This window comes from Ahaetulla prasina, chromosome 2 (assembly GCF_028640845.1).
Source record: "Ahaetulla prasina isolate Xishuangbanna chromosome 2, ASM2864084v1, whole genome shotgun sequence".
NCBI classification, from domain to species: Eukaryota; Metazoa; Chordata; class Lepidosauria; order Squamata; family Colubridae; genus Ahaetulla; species Ahaetulla prasina.
Window position 1 is genome coordinate 162,847,340 of NC_080540.1, and position 12,932 is coordinate 162,860,271.

Here is a 12,932-nt window from a genome sequence, read left to right on the forward strand (position 1 = left end):
GTGGCTTATACCCATTGCTTCTTGATCTGCTTTCTGGACCAGGTCTAAACAATCCTGCTCTGCCTTCTATATAAGGTCCCTTCATATCATGTGAGGAGATATATCATTTTTCTCCTCACATCCAGTGCCTCCATATCAGGAGTGGGTTTCAAAAATTTTAACAAGGGGTTCTCTGCCTGGTTGCTGGGTGGGTGTGGCCACCTGCACCATGGGGGGAGGGCGAGGGGGTTGGCCCTCCCCAGGCTCCTGGCCCATTTCTGGCCTTCCTGAACTTCCTGTAGGCCCGTTTTTCACCCTCCCCGAGCCTCTGCGCACACCCTGCACTTACCTGCATCTAAAATGGGCCGCGTGGGGACTCCTGGGAGGGGTGGAGTGGGCGGGGCCAGCCAGGAGTGGGATTTGGGGGTTCTCCGAACTGCACAGAATGTTAGCTAGAGGTTCTCCCGAACCCCTGAGAACCCCCAGCACCCCACCCCTGGCTCCATATCCCCTAGCCTTTTGCTTTGTGATCATCTTGATTGCTGTCTTCCTTAAACGTGGCATTCAGAACTGGGCACATTGACTAATGAAGAAGAGAAGGGAAGGCTCTTGTTCCTTTTTGACCTGCCAAAAATTTTTGCCCATCGCCTTGTAAATTTATCTGTCATTGGACAAAAACATAATTGGATGTTACATTTTTTTTTTATTACAAATGTCAGGGTAAAATGGAATAAGGAGCCAAAGGGAATTTTTGGATTTTGACTTGTACTTCCCTTGCTGCAGCCTTGAACTGTATTTGCATAACTATTCTATGTAATCAAGGGCCACTTTAATTTTCCAGCCACCGTGTTCAAATAAGATGTAATTTGCTGTACTAATTGCAGGCCTCCGAAGTGTTTCAAGCATCAGGATTTCACACATACTCACCTATAGGCAAGATGTCTATTTTTCCCACAATTCATACCAAATCTAAAGGAGAGTTAGTGTCTGTTTTTCTTTTGTCTTTAAAATTAAAACTGTGGGAAAGCTTTAACTACCCTTTAATATCTGACAGACCAGGAGTGGGAGATCTGTAGTCTCCAGATGTTGCTGATGTACAATTTCCAGCATCACAGCCAGACTGGTCAAAAGTGATAGATGTTAAGGTCTGTGTTTTACTGACCTCAGGAGGGTTCTTGAACAGTCCTTGTGAAAAGATCAGTCCTGATTGGTCAGGAATCTGATAGCAATTCCCGAGTCTGAAGACTCATCCAGGCAGTGGGCAGCCAAATATTCATATGCCTAGTATTTTGTAAACAAAATGTAAATTAACAGTACAGGTAGTCCTCGACTTACAACAGTTCATTTAGTAACCGTTCAAAATTACAAGGGCGCTGAAAAAAGGGACTTATGACCAGTGGTGGGATTCAAGTAATTTAACAACCGGTTCTCTGCCCTAATGATTTCTTCCAAACAACCAGTTTGCCAAACTGCTCAGAAAGTTAACAACCGGTTCTCCCGAAGTGGTGCGAACCGGCTGAATCCCGCCACTGCTTACGACCTTTTTCCACACCTATGATATTTGCAGCATCCCCATGGTCATGTGATCAAAATTCAGATGCTTGGCAACTGAATCATATTTATGATGGTTGCATGTCACATAATCAACTTTTGTGACCCTCTGATAAGCAAAGTCAATGGGGAAGCCAGATGCCCTTAACAATCAGGGGACTAATTTAACAACTGCAATGATTCACTTAACAACCATGGTGAGAAATGTCGTAAAACTCACTTAACAAATATTTTACTTAGCAACATAAACTTTGGGCTCAGTTGTGGTCGTAACTTGAGGACTACCTGTATAGGATTTTTTCCCCCCACTCAAGAACAAGTCCATAATCCAACAATTGCGGAGAACAAAAAAGAGAATTAAAAGAGATAAATATGAAAAAAATGCATGTACAAAAAAATATGGTTTCTTACAACGGAGCTACAATTAGACATTAATATGCGGTGAAAGAATCGGCTCATGAGATCGCAAAGAGTTTTCCATCACCACGGAACTACAATTCCCAGAATTCTTTGGTTTCAAGGATGACTCAGGAATTGTGCCAGGTTGCAAAGCAATGTGATAAAGCCAGGAAAATTTACCACTCCATTAGAAAGCCTTTTACAATTGTTCCTAGGAGTGATCAGGGGCCAGTACAGCCCAGAACAGATTCTAAGCATGGCAGCTCCTGGCAGAAAGGTGAAGAAAGTAACACATTACAAACCAGTATAAACTGAAGCAGACACACATTCCTTTTAAAACAAATCTTGCTCAATTTAGGGGGAGTCTATAAATAATACTCCCCCGCAAAAAAAAGACTCAAAAGGCCTGTCAGAAATAACCATCTTTCCATGTGTGAGTGGATTGCTTTGAGTAGTCTTTGTGCTCCAATCTATGCTTATCAAAAGTTGGAAAGAACTGCAGAAACCCCAGAGGGATTACAGTATCCTGTTTTCAAGTACTAACTCTAAATAGTGTATCTTCTTTAAATTTTTGCAGCCCATTGTAGTAAAAAAAAAAAAAAGTTTGCTATGGAAGAACTGAAAGGGAAAGACAATATTTGTACTAAAAGTGTTTCCTAGTAGATCAGGGTGTTGTTGTCGTTGTTGTTGTTGTTATTATTATTATTCAAAATTGCTTACAAAAGAGGAGATAAAGATTGAATTCAACAACTGTTCGAAGTTATAACAGCACTCAACGAGGGGGACTAACAATGGGTCCTCACAGCATCCCTGCAGTCAGGTCATGACGACATTTTAGCAAGCTGTGGCCTTGTGATTGCAATTTCAGACAGTCGCTGCTGGCTTCTCTCAAGTAAAGAAAATGGGGAAGCTGACAGGAAGTCGGAAGTCACAATCACATTAGGTCAGGGGTGTCAAACTTGATTTCATTGAGGGCCGCCATCAGGGTTGCGTTTGACCTCGGGAAGCTGGGGCAGGTGTGGCCAGCTCAACATCACTTGTGTCGGGGGTGCTTGTGGTGACCTAAGTGCTCTGCCAGCAAAAACAGGCTCCCGAGCTCCGTTTCCGGCTGTGATAGCCTCCTGCAACCCTCTGCCAGCAAAAACAGAGCTCGTGAGGGCCACACGCAGCCCTCGCAAGCGCTATTTTCACCAGCAAAGACACCACGGGCTGCTCTTTCACTGTTTCCAGGGTGGCCCTCCGGGACCAGATCCAGATATATTTTCTCTTCTTTTCTCTTTTGTGTACTTGGGCACAAGAAACACAAAAGATAATTATCTTAATCAGTTTAAAGCAAATCTGACCCTGCTCATGTATGTCTAATTATAGACTCCTCCAAAAATTGGGTCAGGGCTTTTGCTACTTTTAAATATGACTTTGAAGAGTAGAGAAAGAAGGACATACTGTGGCTTTTTTTGTTTTCATCTTATGCTTAATGCTATGTCCTTGGTTACCTTTCTGCGACCTTTATGGTAATGGATCTATTCTATCTGAAGCTGCTGCAATTTGAAAGCAAAGGTGGGAAGGTCTTACCCAAAGACCCAAATGCATATCTTGATATATTGCTGTACCAAGTGAAGCAGCTGCCTCAATTGGAGGATGCCAAGATCAGGAGCCAGGCCCACAGGTGGCAGAACTCATACTGCACAAGATCTGAGCCACCTCCTTGGGCTGTGTAAGATGAAAGAACACAAGCCACTTTTTATAGTGGATTCTGTCAAGCTGCTACGTAGCCTGGAGCAGATCCAAACAACTTTCATCTACAAAAATCTGGCCAGCCTATAATTTTTGACTAGAGGATTACAATCTTCAATACTGTAGGTGGAAACATTTTGTTTTGAAAGAGCCATTCTTTTGTTCAAACTTAATGAAGAAACTTCATGGCAACAGAATAACAGGGATCCTGAAACTTCTGAAGGCAGTGTGCATATTGAGTTTTGAAAATATGTTGTGGAAATGCTTCCAGAAGGTATGTTGTGGAAGAACTTGACTATTTACAAAATGGCAGCCATAGTGTTCATAACCAGGTACAGAAATCAAACTGTTTGAAACTAAAACTTGCCCCAGAACTTAAGTGCAAAGTGGAGATGTGGCTTTATCCCACTCATGTCAAACCGTATATTTCTGCTCTCAAAATATCACAGAAGACAAATCGTTGAGGCTCAAGTCATGGAGGTAAGACACACAATTAAAAATCGTTTTTCTTGCATGCAGCTTCATGCTCTGACTCTACCAACCAGTCTGTCATACTGACTGGGGATGGTGATGATTGTAGTTTAAAATAGCAGGAGAAAGGAGGCATATTATCTATGTACATGTTCAAACAAAGCGTTAATATTAGATCTAACAATTGAGACATAAGTATGTTTTTAATACTTCGCTAGGTTTCTCTCTAACCCGCATTTCTTCTCTTCCCCATTTCTTGTTTCATTTCCATCACATCGGATGTGGGTTTCAGCAGGTTCTGACCAGTTCTGGAGAACCAGTATCGGAAATTTTGAGTAGTTCGGAGTCTCATCGGAGGGAATGGGGATTTTACTGTAACCTTCCCCCGGAGTATGGTGGGAATGGAAATTTTACAGTATCCTTCCCCTGCCACGCCCACCAAGCCACACCCACAGAACCGACAGTAAAAATTTTTGAAACCCACCACTGCATCACATGCTGCATCCCAGAGAAAGCACCACATTCTAGTTTGTCATGAAAACATGTTTATTTCAGTTGTAATTTTATCAACAGGTAAGCCCACTCACTAAACAGAACAATTCAGGCTAAATGTTTTAGAATAGGATGTTAAAATACATGTATTCAGTAGCCCTCGTACGCACCATTCACTTATTCATGTCAAAGATTTATCCCATCTGATTAAAAAAAAAATGGCAATACAACCAATAAAAACAAAAGCATGCAGTGACAGTCCCATAATATAGATGGTCCTCATTTAACATTCACTCATTCAGCAGCCATTTGGAGTTACAAAGGCAGTGAATGAAGGGACTTATGACTGATCCCTGAAGTTCCAGCAACACCTCTACTGTTGGGGTGGGCTGCTTGGGTTCACAGGGGTTTGGGAGAACCTCTAGCTAAGATTCTGCGCAGTTCAGAGAACCCCCAGATCCCACTCCTGGCTGGGCCTGCCCACCCTGCCCCTCCCCATATGGCCCATTTTGGACGCAGGTAAGTGCAGGGCGCGTACGGAGGCTCGAGGAAGGCGAAAAGCGGGACTACCGGAAGTTTGGGAAGGCCTGAAATGGGCCCGTTTCCAGCCTCCAGAGCCTGTGGAGACCATTTTTGCTCTCCTGGAGGTTTGAGGAAAACTCCAGAGCCTGGGGAGGGCAAAAACGCCCCCAACCCCACTGTGGTGCAGGAGGCTGAGTAGGCCATGGCCACCCAGCAACCGGGCAGAGAACCCCTTGCTAAAATTTTTCAAGCCCACCCCTGCTTTACTGCCATATGAATAAAATGCAAACCCACTTGTGCCCACCTGCACTTAATACCACCTTTTTGGCTACTCACCTACCTACTGCTGCCAACTTCCCCTACTGCCTGGCCCTACCCACCACAGCATTTGGACATCAGCCAGCCAAGGCCCCCAGTCAAGCCCCACCCAGGCTTTCACGAAAATAAGCCCTCTGTGGGAAAAGACTTGAAGAAGGCCCTCTCTAGCCCTGGGTGAGACACAAATGGAAGCCCCGGCTAGGGCCTAAATGGAGGCTCTGAACAGGGTGCAAGATAACCCCAACTGCCCTGGTGTGAAAGAAGGTTCCAGCAAATACGGTAGTAGCGGAGAGTACAGTAGGTGGAGTGACAGAGCGGGGCAGTGGGGCAGCTGGCAGTAGCAGGGGGGTGAGTGGCCTATATGACAGAGGTGGTGGGGGACAGGTGGGGAGGGGGTGGAGTTCAACAGTAAGCAAAAGAGGCAGTCCCTTACCTTACTGGAGCTTGGGGCTGGGAGAGACCAAACCAGGAATGGCCTAGGTCAGGGATCTGCAACCTCGGCCACTTTAAGCCTGGCGGACTTCAACTCCCAGAATCCCCCAGCCAGCAAAGCTGGCTGGGGAATTCTGGGAGTTGAAGTCCGCCAGGCTTAAAGTGGCCGAGGTTGCAGACCCCTGACCTAGATTGAGATTGGTCCTCGCCTAATAACCTGTGGGATTCAATTAACCTCAGCAGTAGGGACTGTTGCTAAGCGATGCACTCACATAAATAACATCATGCTTTATAACCACATTTGCTTAGGGACCGAAATTCCATTCTCAATTACCATTGTTAACTGAGGACTATCTGTACAGAAGGAAATGTACTTCCCACCATGACATCACCAGATCAGCTCGACATTTGCTGGGCTCGCTCCCAGTTTAGCCCAACGCTCAGGAGAAGAGACGGGTCTGTTCATATTTGGAATGGAATACAGCAAATTCGTCTTCTGTCAGGGAAAAGATAGCTCTCAGTTCCTTTTTTTTTTTTTTAGCCTAGCGTCATAATAGAGATGCTGCATGAGTGTTGTGTAGTTTTTCTGACTCTTCTTTTTTGTCGTTTTTGTCAATAGTTGCTCTTCTGCTCACACCCAGTTTACGACGTTCCAGGTCCATCTGCATCAGATTTGGAGTTTGACAAAGAGCTGCTGTGCAATTTAAAAAGACAGAATTCTGTAAGAATTAATCAATATCACTATTGCTTCCCTCCTCCCCCTACACACACACACACACACACACACACACACACACACACACACACACACACGTACAGTGTAGCTCTGCAGGAAATAAACAGATGGGAAATAACCTCACCAACCCATTTGAAACCTAATGGCTCCTACCAACAGAAGATTGTTTTTCTAAAACATAAAATCAATACTATGTTTCAGTATTGTATTAGATTTCCCAGTGGGCTAGAGATTTCTTTAAATGTGAACAATTTTAAGACTCAAGAAAATGTTCCAACCCTTGTTTAAGGAAACTCTATAAATATTAGAAATTCCACTGTACTAGACTGGCTGAAACATTTTTTTAGTGTGGATAGTCAATCTTATTACTATCATTTCCATTTCCGAGGCAGACAAATTAAGGCTAAGTAACAAGTTTAAATTTAATGTAATTTACTAGCCCCAGATGTTTTATGGAAACAACAGGTCATAAGTTTGGATCAGGAAGGAGCATTTTGTGATCATGTATCTATTAAACTCATTCTCAAATACATCTTTGCAATTCAATAATAGCGACCTCAAATGGTAGCTTATAATGGAGAGATAAAGTCATTGTAATATTATATATGAATATACTGTAACTTTTATGAAGGTTTATCTTAAGAATGCTTTATAAATCTTTAAGATAATGGAATACTGCAAAACTAAAGGCCATTTAATTTCTCTTTCTAGAGAGAGGACACAGGAATCTGTGGTTATTCAGAAATTGATGGCTTACCACACTATTCATCTCTGACTGCTATGCTATATAGGAATCCAACAGTGTGTAGAGAGGCCAATTCTTTTTTTCAAATTCCTGCTTGTACGAAGCAGAGAGGAGAGAAATTACAGAGAAGTCTAGACTCTTGCCAAGTTTTATTATCCACATAATAAGAATTGCAATCAATTATATAATTAATCTGCCACAAAGAGCTCTATTGTCTTACAATGAGCCTAGGTGGACATGGTTTCTTTCAAACTCTATTCTCGTAACATGGCCTCCCCACAAATGGTACTTGGACAGGTGTATGTCACCTGTTCCATATGCAGAGCTATATGCCGTTTTATGGATGTAAGTTCACCTGTGACTTGTGGGAGCCAAGCCATCCTGAGCAGATGCAGAAAGTGGATTTGCTCTATGGAACAACCAACATAGACAGGTGTGTGTAGTTTATTTCTCAACAACCCAAATATCCAAATTTGATTCCTCTGTAAAAGCTGAGCTGAGGTTAAACTAGACGTTTATCTTTGAACCATTCATATGGTTCATTTTATGCTACAATAAAGAAACCATTGGGGTGGTAATGAACTTTAACAAAGTTAAATCTGAGCTATATCAATAATAAGATTATGCAGTGCTACAGGTTCAATTCCAAAAAGGGATGCAAATAGAACACCTGTCTCAAAGTCTTAAAAGCAACTGGGCCTTTTCCGGGAATTGCTGGGCAGCTGTAGAAGGCAGCCCCAAAGATGCAGCTGTTTAATAAATAGCACAGTGCTGTGTTCATACTTCAATATAACCCCCATTTTTTAAAATCAAATCTAAAGATTTACAGTCCTGAAAAGCTACTTGCAACAACTTCCCTATCAAGACTCTTAATTTTATGCTAATGTTTCCTTCAACGTGAGACAATAGTTTACATTTGTGAAGCCGCCATCTCCATGTTCAAAACACGCACATCCTTTTGATTGGAAGACATTCACACCTGGGGGCTGTGAATCATCCAGTGATGTCATCCAGGGATTACCTTGGATGTCTGAGACAGGCCTAATTCCTCAAGAACATTCACCAATGAATGACGGAGTTTTGTAATTGATTTAACACGGGAACTAGGATGAAGAATTTCTCGATCCTTGAAACAATGCATTTTTGTATTTGAAATTTTTTTTAATGTTTAACTTTATTCTGAATGGAGAAATGGCTTTTTGTGTACATGTGCCACACACTCTCAAGCCCTCTTTGTAACCTGCTTAAATCAAATACCTCTGTGACACCTTCTGACTTTTCTGTTTAATGTGTAATTTTTTAAACAATGTTCATATATGCAAGCTATTAGTATTGTTTTCAGCTAACAACTGAAGAACAGGTATAATCAGGGCATCTCTTTCTCTCCTAAAGCTTCTCTGAATGTTACTTCAAAGCTTTAAACATTTCTCTCTCTCCTCCCTCTCCCATCCACCTTGCCAATAAAAAAATAACTGAACATGAGTTGGTTTTAAGCAAGAGTGCTGTGTTCATTTAATCTTAACAAGTTGAAGTGATTGATTGGAAGGTCAATTAATTTTTAACTGTCCTTTATTATTAGTAATTTAGATTAATTCTTTTTCAGTAGGAATGATAGTCTCTGGGAAATATACTTGGAATAAAGCAGGTGAGGACTGCCTTTGATTTTTGAGTGACAATTATTGATGTCCTTATTCTTATTAATAATATAATCATGGCATCACCAGGGTGTTTCACCTATCTGTTACTGAAAGGTTACAGTAGGTCTGTTGCTCTGAAGATTTCTCTAGTACAGTAGAGGGACTTTTCCATCCCTCCTCCATAGTCATTCAAAGAAGGAACATAAATCTCCCTCCCTCCTTTCTCTTCTATATACGTGCATCCAATCCCCATTGCATTTATTGTGTTCTGGGGAGCGTAACTCAGAGCATGGCGAAACATTCAAAACATCTCTTGACTTCAATTAAAAATATCCTTGCAGATACTTATTAAATCCCTCTGTGAGACAAGCAAAGACACTAACCCCTATCCTCAAGCAGGTGGTTTTCATTGCAACTATGTCTCAAGGATAAAAGCACTGTCATTTATAGCAGCAGCAACCTGATTGTTCTCTTTATAATGGCTCTTTATGGAGCAACTTTATTAGGTGTGCTGTTTATTGTTTGTTTCAATTGTCTCTCACTCCCCCCCCCCCGGAGCTTAAAGCAGTTTACATAGAGAGTGGCTTTCATTTCCGTCCCCTCCCCCCATGACAGCAACCCTCCAAGGTAGGTTGAGACAGTAATGGATCAAAGTCCAGGATTGGAGGCAAAATGCAACCTAGATTGCTGAGTCCTAGCTTAACAACTTAACCATTAGGATAGATAGATTGGTAGATGATAGAAGATAGAAGATAGATAGATAGAAGATAGATAGAAGATAGATACATAAAAGACAGACAGACAGATAAATAGATAGATGATAGATAGATAGATAGATAGATAGATAGATAGATAGATAGATAGATAGATAGATAGGTAGGTAGGTAGGTAGGTAGGTAGGTAGGTAGGTAGGTAGATAGATAATGTGTTGTGGGGTCTGCTGCCACAATACACATACAATGTACACACTTTTCAGGAATACTGTAGGAATAAACTTGTAATCCCTCACCTTAACAATGTAATACATCTCCACTGAGCAGCAGGGATGGGGATTGGGGAATCATCCATTTTCACGGCAGAAGTAATTGTAAATTTAATCAGCTAAATTAAGATGAAGCGGCTCTTATGGTCAGACATTTAGCATCACCGAGATCTACTTTCGGGAGGGAGAAGGCAGGGGGAAAGGAAGGAAGGAAGGAAGGAAGGAGCAGCTGGTCCTGTAAGAGAAAAGCCGACCCCGAGATGCAGCAGCGGCCAGAATAAAAACCGATCGATTCACTCACCTTCAACTTCCCAAGAGAGATTCCAGCAAAAGGGAGGGAAGCGGGCGGCTGTGTCTATTTCTGGCAGCCCGGAGAGAGAAAGGAGCCTCTTCTTCCCCATCCCTCTTGTGTGTGTTTGTCCAGGGAGAGACTGAAAGTTACAAATTGCTGCCATGAGCTCATCAAACAGTGCCTTTTTCCCCTCGGTGAACCTTGGCCATTGGCCAAACGCCCGTCACGTGGGGTCTCCCCTTGCCACTGTATCGAATGTCAGCTGGCTTTTCTTTTTCAACCCCCCCCCCACTCCCCAACCTCGCCTCCGCCTCCTTGGGAAGCGGGGAAATGTCCAATTTGACCAGGAGGAATCAGGGCCAAGGTGGGGGACGGGGGGGGCTGGGGGTGGGTGGGGGAGAGCCAGCAGGACACAATGACGGATGGTCCCCATTTAGAGCAAGCCTATGTACGTGGGACAAGGGCCGGTGGCCAATTGGTAGCGACCCTCTCCAGAAGGGCAGCAAGGCTGGAGAGGCAGCTCCGTCGAAACTGCAGCACTTGGGGACGGAAATCCCCCGGGGAGATCTCCGCCGGCCTTCCCCAGCCTCCTTGTTTTTCTGCGGGCCCTGAAGCTGGCTACTGGCCGGTCCCTCGAGCGACCTCGGCCTCTGTCCACCTTACCTTTGCGAACGACATCGGCTTCCTCCCCACCAGCGCCGCCACTCCTCTCCGCATCACCAGCTCATGCGCCCGCCTGGACCGCCCTTTGGGGCTCGGCTGATGGACTACCCCCGGCCAGGCTCCCTAAACGAGATGATCTCCAGGCCCAGCCAGAGCGGCAGGAGGGGATCCCCCGGGCTGGTCCGCGGGCAGCCGAAGGGTCAGGTCTGCGGAGGCAACTTTTGAATGGCTGAAAGTTGAGCGCAACCCGCCCCGCCAGAACAGGTGAGTGCTAGGAGGCTCCAATTGGACGCCTCGCTGGCGCGCCTGCCGCATCACCGGATACTGGAGGTATCCCGGTAGGTAGGCGAAGGTCATTCATCACGCGAGAGAGGGTGAAACGCCGGGGGTCTCATTGCCAAGAGGCTCACGTGAGGACCCCCCCCCAACTCCTTGGCCTCACTGGGACCGCTGAGCATCATTAGGCTTTTTGGTGAAAAGGGAGGGAGAGATAGGGAGAAATCTTAAAAACAAATAGCATCCCATCATCGGTTGCTGCTGCTGCTGCTGCTGCTGCTGTTGCTTTTTTTGTTTTTCAAACCACGTTTAGTCTTAGCTTTTGCTGAAACTCTTCATGGATAGGCAAGGATATGGTTTCTTTTGAAACGACCTTCAGGGAGAATTTTCCAAAGCTACTTTCTCTGAATAAGTCCCAACACAAGCTACGGTTGCGTAGAGATATTGGAAACAAACACTTTACAATTTTTTTTAAAAAAAAAATCCTTCGGTATATTTTAGCTCCGAACTTAATTCCGGAAGACGTGCTTTCCCCTCCTTTCCTTAAAAAAAAAATTAAAGCAGCAACCACACATACATGCTCCGTGAACATATGTGTGATGGATGGGGGATCTTCGGAAATATTACGACATTTTATAAAGGTTGTTGTGTGGGGGGGGGGAACTTGCGTTTATTTTAGATCAGACTTCGATCAGATCCATTAATTAATTAGGGAGCAACCGTATCATTCAATCTCGATCAGAAATTATACATTTCTCTCCCTCGCTTTTTTAAACCTACTTTTCAGCGAACGGTAAAATTCTCAGTTCTGGGACATTCGATGCTATCAAACATTTTAAACTTCCGAAGTTGTGGGAGGGGGAAAAAAGAAGGCCCGAGAAGATAGTGAGCTGTTATGCCGACATTTTAATTAATTGCGTGCGTTTGTATCTCTTTTCTGATTTACTGGCAGAAATGCTTCGAAGTTTGTTGAATGTCATTTTTTTTAAAAATCCAGGATGGGTGCTACCGATCCACCCCGTTCTTTGTATTTCTGAAACTTTCAAAAAGCAGAATAAATTAAGGAAAAAGAGGGTGCGTGCGTGAGTGGGTGATTTGTATGTCTCTTGTGTTAAAAGAGCATTTATTTCTTTACACAACAGCGAATATTCTCTGAATGGGGTTAGAAAGGGAAATTTATTTAAGAGGGAGTTGGACTGGAATCTCTTATTTCTTTCATTCCTTGCTTGCCTGGTTTATTTTCCCCCCCTTTTTTCAGCGATGTTGGTTTTAGGTAGGAAGCTAGACCAACATTTCCCCCACCCCCGGCCGGCAGAGAGAGAGAGAGAGAGATCGGAAAGAAAGAAGTTGTTACAGACTTACTCAAAACTGGCTGCTTTAAGGGGCCTCTTTAAGAAAAACATCTTCCCGTCGAAAACAACCATCGAACTGAAAAGATTGCAAGACGTTCACCCAGCTCTGGATAATGAAGGGCGAAGTCCCGGGAAAGTCGGAAAGCCGCCGGTTTTGGCTTTTTTAAAGCGCAAAAACGAAAGGTCCTCAGCTTCAGATCGCGGAGCGTCGGTTGATCTTTTGACAAATTGACTTTTCTCTGCTTCCCTCCTCTGCGGATCCCTGTCGCTGTATATACAGGGGGTGAAAGCTCACGATAAAAAACCCTTGGGAACTGCGAAGCGGGTTTTTTTCCATGCTACGGCCCTCCC

The 12,932-nt window shown here is 43.8% G+C and overlaps 1 long non-coding RNA gene across 1 annotated transcript; it reads right to left on the reverse strand.

The window, feature by feature from the left end:
- Positions 1-4,662: 4,662 nt before the first annotated feature.
- LOC131190839 (uncharacterized) lies at positions 4,663-11,215 on the reverse strand. The gene is made up of 5 exons (XR_009153335.1): positions 10,954-11,215; positions 10,300-10,429; positions 7,392-7,469; positions 6,086-6,592; positions 4,663-5,955 (listed from the first exon to the last, which is right to left on the reverse strand). It is a non-coding gene; the product is annotated as an uncharacterized LOC131190839 (long non-coding RNA).
- Between the last annotated feature and the right edge of the window lie 1,717 nt (positions 11,216-12,932).